This window comes from Gigantopelta aegis, chromosome 4 (assembly GCF_016097555.1).
Source record: "Gigantopelta aegis isolate Gae_Host chromosome 4, Gae_host_genome, whole genome shotgun sequence".
NCBI classification, from domain to species: domain Eukaryota; kingdom Metazoa; phylum Mollusca; class Gastropoda; order Neomphalida; family Peltospiridae; genus Gigantopelta; species Gigantopelta aegis.
This window is the reverse complement of record NC_054702.1, coordinates 107,888,362-107,894,821: the sequence shown is the minus strand read 5'-3', so window position 1 is coordinate 107,894,821 and position 6,460 is coordinate 107,888,362. Positions and strand designations below refer to the sequence as shown.

General features: G+C 37.1%; 1 long non-coding RNA gene across 1 annotated transcript; it reads right to left on the bottom strand.

Moving 5' to 3' along the window:
• Nucleotides 1-5,737: 5,737 nt before the first annotated feature.
• LOC121371702 lies at nucleotides 5,738-6,256 on the bottom strand. Its single transcript, XR_005957817.1, has 2 exons — nucleotides 6,160-6,256; nucleotides 5,738-6,072 (listed from the first exon to the last, which is right to left on the bottom strand). It is a non-coding gene; the product is annotated as an uncharacterized LOC121371702 (long non-coding RNA).
• Nucleotides 6,257-6,460: the final 204 nt, after the last annotated feature.

Here is a 6,460-nt window from a genome sequence, read left to right as displayed (position 1 = left end):
ACACTTTAACAAATGAAAAACGCGTAATTTTAGAGTTAATAAAAAAACATGATTATTCCTGCTAACTGGGGGCAGCCATTTTGTTTCGTTTTTGTCACGTCCGGTGGTATAGCTTGGGGCAAAGTGAAGTCAACTTCGTCCATCTCCTCTATGCACAGTGTAAACAAACGCTCTAATTTACGACAAGGCGCTTCGCTTTCATCAACCTGACTTTTAAGACAACATAAATGACTTGATAGTATAATAAATTATTTAACTAAATATATTTCAGGTTGCATCAATAGAATGAAATGGAGTTATAGTATTTAAAAAAAATTAAAATCCAAAGAAAAAATGTATGCTATTAGGCCTATTGGTAGGGCACTTTCGAGCAAAAACGACCACTCACGATACCCAAGTGATACTTTTTTTTTCTTTGGGACGACGTAATTGATCAGTTTGTGATTTTAGATGGGAAAGTCTACTTAATGAAGGGTTTTACAGAATTACAGCAATAAAACAGGGGGGTTGGTAATGTCCATTACGATTTGAGGTGTATCCATGCTGTTATCACACCATACCCTGTGTTCTTCATAAAAGAGGCATGTCTTTTTAGTGTGTCTAGACACAGTGTCTGGGGACTGTCTAAATATACACTTGCCAGTCAGGAACCACAGGTACAGGTCACGGAAAGAAAAGATCAATTAACCAAGAAAACGCTCTGATTATTGTTTCAGTACATGGGTTAATTTATGTACGAAACATAATACAGTTATTTCAACACTTTAACAATGGTGGTTTATTTTATATTGAAAAATAATATATAATTGATGCTGGCTTACTAGGGTGGATATTATTACAGAACATTGCGATGCATCCGCAAAAATCAGGTATATTTTGTTTCTTCAGTTCGAAGACTAATTCCTGACATGACACGTTAGGTATTACGTAACCACCAGCTCGCCAGAGGGCGTATTCACTGGGATGGTACAAAATGGCTGCGCCCGTTATATATAATAGCCATCACATTTAACCATTTTATTAATTAACTATACAATTATACTTGTTGATATTAAGCAATAATGTGCATTATATATCATTGAATATGCATACCAGGCCAAGTGCCTTAATTGCCCCTCCTTTAAGAAGCATCTTTCTGACTTGCACACCTGCAACTACATGCATTTACAATTCTTAAACACCTGCCTTTAAGAAAAACATGCTTCATAAGTTTGACCCTTATTATCATTCATTCGTAAACGTAACAGAGCTGCAATATCTAGCTTACTGGTAGTATAATTATGCTATGATTTGCATTTTCCAACAAGATTTATGTATGAACTTGACATGTGTATAAATATATTTAGTGGAAGGTGCCAGATAGGCCTATTGGAGAGACCAGTTATATATTAATTAACCTTTTAACTTTAGTCCCACTTCAGATGTCTATGCTTGGTGGTGAGATGGTGGTAAATACAACACTAATCTTCAGATCAGTATGCAAACAGATCTGTTTACTAATCCCGGTATTGTTGATCTACAACCCAAGTCTATATGTGATAACATTTGTTGTGTTGACAACTTTCACAGTGGAAACAGTGACCTTTATTATGAACTATAACAGTATAACCTATTTCTTACTTTTATAGCTTTATTACTGCTAAATTACACTTTACTTCAACTTATTAACTTTAAAATTTTGGCATATCCAATGTATTTTCTGGTCATTCAGGTGTTCATTTGTAATACCCGGTACCTCCAAATGCACCGGTATTTCAATGCATGTACCTCAGAAACTATGAGGTATACCTGCACCTCAGGAACTATAAGGTATACCTGTACCCCAGAAACTATGAGGTATACCTATACCTCAGAAACTATGAGGTATACCTGTACCTCAGAAACTATGAGGTATACCTGTACCTCAGAAACTATGAGGTATACCCGTACCTCAGAAACTATGAGGTATACCCGTACCTCAGAAACTATGAGGTATACCCATACCTCAGAAACTAGGAGATATATCTGTACCTCAGAAACTAGGAGGTATACCTGTACCTCAGAAATTTTAAATATAGACTAACATTTTGTCAAGTCCTTGAAATAATAAAGTGTTCCCCATCTCTCCAGTGCAAGGTCAAAGTTACTCTTGTAGTATCAAGTACTTAGCTTGAAATGGGGCAGGCTGTGGCTCATTAGTGGAGTAGTAACCCGAGGTATGATGATTTGCAGAACTGACTGCCCCCCCCAAAATGATTTAAAAACATTTATTTTCTAGGGGAGAACAATTCGACCCCCCAATTTTTTTTTGCTTGCCAGTGAAGACGGTCCTCTGTATAAATTCTTGCCCATGGTATGTTATGTATTATACTGCCTATGGGAAAGTGAATATAAAATATCCTTTGCTACTTCTTCAGTAGGAATAGTACATGTGAGGTCAGCATATTTACAGTCTGTTTCGAATAAGAGTTAAAATAACCAGCCATAGTTTAAACTGTGCTGAGGTGTCACTAAATAAATATTCCTTTCTTGTCTATTTATATATTAATCTTTAGATTAATGGGTCTCTCTGCAAAATTTCCTCCAAAAGGACTGGGCACCGAGCTCAGTTTGCACAATGTAAAAGTGCTGATCTTCCTTATCTTGCGACCATCCCCAAGTTCAACAAGCAAACATTTCACTAATGTTTGCAGACTATTTGATTGGTTCCCAACGTGACCACTTGATTTACTATGAAGCTGGTCTAGCAGACGTTTTTCTGCTTGGTCTGGCTGAACGGAGTCTAGGATCTTCATTATCTTATGATCTTATTAAGCCAAACCACCTCGGTAGATCTATTCAACTGATAACAAAATTCCCATTCCAACCAGTGCACAACAACTGGTCAAAGGTCGTGGTATGTGCTTTCCTATCTGTGGGAAAGTGCATATAAAAAATGCCTTGCCACTAATGGAAAAAATGTAGTGGGTTTCCTCTGATGACTACGTGTCAAAATTACCAAATGTTTGACATCCAATAGCCGATGATTAATAAATCAATATGCTCCAGAGGTGTCATTAAACAAACAAACTTACTTGATTGGGGCAGGTTAGTGCAACCATGCATTGGCTATTCCCTCCCTTATACAGTCAGACCTTGTTACAACGACCATGTTCGTCCCTGGGTCACTTTGTAGTTTGTATCGAAATTGCCGTTGTATCGAATTAATTTGTCATTGGTTATATCCTTTGCCAAAATGACATAAGAAAAAATACTAATTAATATTAAATGAAGACTGAATAGCATTTAAATAACTAATGTATTGCCATTATTATTAAAAACAATAACACATACATGTACATCTACATATGCGTTTAAAAATATTATTAATTATATTAATCAAGGCCACAGATTTTTTATTGGGGGGCAACCCATATTATATATGTATATATGTATGTATGATGTTATAAAATTTAATAGTTTTAAAAAAAGGTTTGATTGTGGGTTATGGTCCCCCTGCCGCCCCCCCCCCCCCCCCCCCCCCCCCCCCCCAATGCCACTGACCAAGGCGCATTCACTGTCGGTCTAATCATTCCTTAGTTAGACTATTATTGGTACCTACTTCGTTTACAAAATATCTTCAAAACAGAAGACTTGATTGTTTGAAGTTAATCCTTAAATTGATTGACTAAAGGCTCATGTTTAAAAGCAATACAGGTCTACAGATTTAGCATACATTGGTAACTTGGACATCATGTGACATTGTCGGCTCGCAACGTGATCAATGGTGCCAGATGGCTGTGTTTATGTGCTATGGCATCTGTGATTATGTAATGTTGATGTAAAGAGATGTTTTCAGACTTTGGATGCATGTGTTCCAAATTTGTTCTGTCAGTGTTGGAAGGTGTGAATTCTGGTGTAATGAACAGAATAACATTGATGTACATTTGTTCCAGAGAATTTGTGGACGAATGGTGTAAATGTTGTAGTAACGATGGTTGTTGTAACGAGGTCGGACTGTATTCTCATTTAAAGCTGTTATTTTGATCACATATATAATATATATACACACACACACACACCTTTATATTTAATAATTAACAATAATCACCCACATGTGGCCAAACTAGGTCACATAAAATGTAGTATTTGCCATCTTTTGTTAAAAAACATGATTCTTAACCGTTTAGTAGTATCCATGTGAGAGATCACCCACTGTCACTTTTGAGACTTGTGATTGATTGCTCCACAGTGACAACCATTATGTCTACTGGTATACATGTATCATCCAATGAAAAAGGCTCAATTGAAAATTTTAAATTGGGAAACCTAAAATACCTATAATTAGTAAAGTAAACTATATAAATAAGGATAATTGTTGGTATATATGTTACAGTTAATCTGTATAATCAGGTAATATGTATATTACCTGATTTGTTCAGCTAATATGTATATTACCCGTTTCACTCAGGTAATATGTATATGAAATATACTTCACTAATTTATACAGATTACCTGAAATGTGCAGAATGGTATTGACAAGGTTGTTATTTGACTGAATGAATAAACAATAATATGCTGGCAATCTTTATTGGCTCAAAACACATACCATTTGCAACACACAACACACACACTACTGCAGAACAAACAACAAGATATTTTGATCAATGTAATCCAAGTTTTCAGTTAAAAACAAGTCTATTGATCAATGTAGTCAAAGTTCTCAGTTCAAAACAATTCTATTGATCAATGTAGTCAAAGTTCTCAGTTCAAAACAAGTCTATTGATCAATGTAGTCAAAGTTCTCAGTTCAAAACAAGTCTATTGATCAATGTAGTCAAAGTTCTCAGCAACAACAGTTCTTGTTTATGCATGGCAGGCTGGAATGGCAGCGGGAATTGCACACTAATCTGGCTTTGAAGCATTTACATCGATTTGTCCGACACCTCTTACTTCCAACACAGTTACATCTTGTGAAACCTTGTCCACCGCATCTCGACTCAGTTGCACAGCTTGACGCAGGGAAATATCCTTATCTGTACAGACATCATCGGGTGAATACAAGGTCGTAGCACACATCGAATTGGTTTCTAGAGTACTTTCGATCCAATATTCCTCCTTTTACAGCAATTGTGTACAACTCGTTGTCACTGTACTCTGTCACAACTCCGATGATGTTCCTAGGATCTGCACGTCCTCTGAAGGAATGGGCACTGTCACATTGCTTCCGATCTGCACACTAGAAAACAAAATGCGACTTCGTTTGACCATTCTCTCTGCCTGCTGGAACTGGGCATCTCTGGCACTCTCTCTCTCTCTCTCTCTCTCTCTCTGCAGCCTAATTTCCTCCTGACGTACAGAGATGGGTGAGACTGGTACAGGTTCTGCTTCCTCGCTGGATTGCTCGACTGGGTTTTGGATGGGATACTGCAGACAGGAGGTTGTCTTCAGTTTGCAACCTTGCAATGACATCTTGGGGGAGGCTGGATGATATCAATCGTACCTTCACATCGGTGCCAAACGTTTTCTCTGGCACTCGATGCACATGGACTTGAACAAGGTAATAGCATCCTGGGTGATGTTGGCGTACTTCTTGTTGATCTCCTTGATCATCTTGTTTTGTCCTCCATGACCAGAAGCGATGTGGGCGTGCTTGATGATGTCAAAGGTCTCCTCGATAGTAGCGAAGTACAGTGGATGTTCCTGGTTTGGCTTCTTTCTGAACGTCCCCACACTGCAGTAGTTCATATTTCTTAAGCAAGTAAAACTGACGCGGTGATTTCTTGGGTGCCTGGGTGGCTTTATTGTGCTCTACAGATAGGATTAGTTAAAACAGCAGTGGTGGATTATACAGATTAACTGTAACATTGTCTATGAAATGATTTAACAATGAACAGGTACATCAAAGGTATTGTGACCAATCAAGGAGAACTTGGACTACATTGATCAAAAGACTTGTTTTGAACTGAGAACGTGGACTACATTGATCAAAAGACTTGTTTTGAACTGAGACCTTGGGTCTACATTGATCTAAAGACTTGTCAATACCATTCTGCATGTTTCAGGTTATCTGTATAAATTAGTGAAGTATATTTCAGGTAATATGTATATTACCTGATTTTTTCAGCTAATATACATATTACCTGAGTGAAACAGGTAATATACATATTAGCTGAAAAAATCAGGTAATATACGTATTACCTGATTATACAGATTAACTGTAACATATGTTACAGAAAACAGTGTCTAGATTCTTCATAAAATGATGTTTATTATAGCAGTTCTGCATACCGGTAGATAGTACATACAGAAGATAAACAGAATGACATATTTATTATATATAATTTCCATTTAATATTACGAAATTTACACCACACTTGCCCCACCCAAAGGAAAATTAAATAAATACCCAAATATCACAGTCAACAGGCGCGGATCCAGGATTTTTAAATAGGGGGGGCCTGAGGGCATGCTCCCCCGCGAAATTTTGAAATTTAAGTGG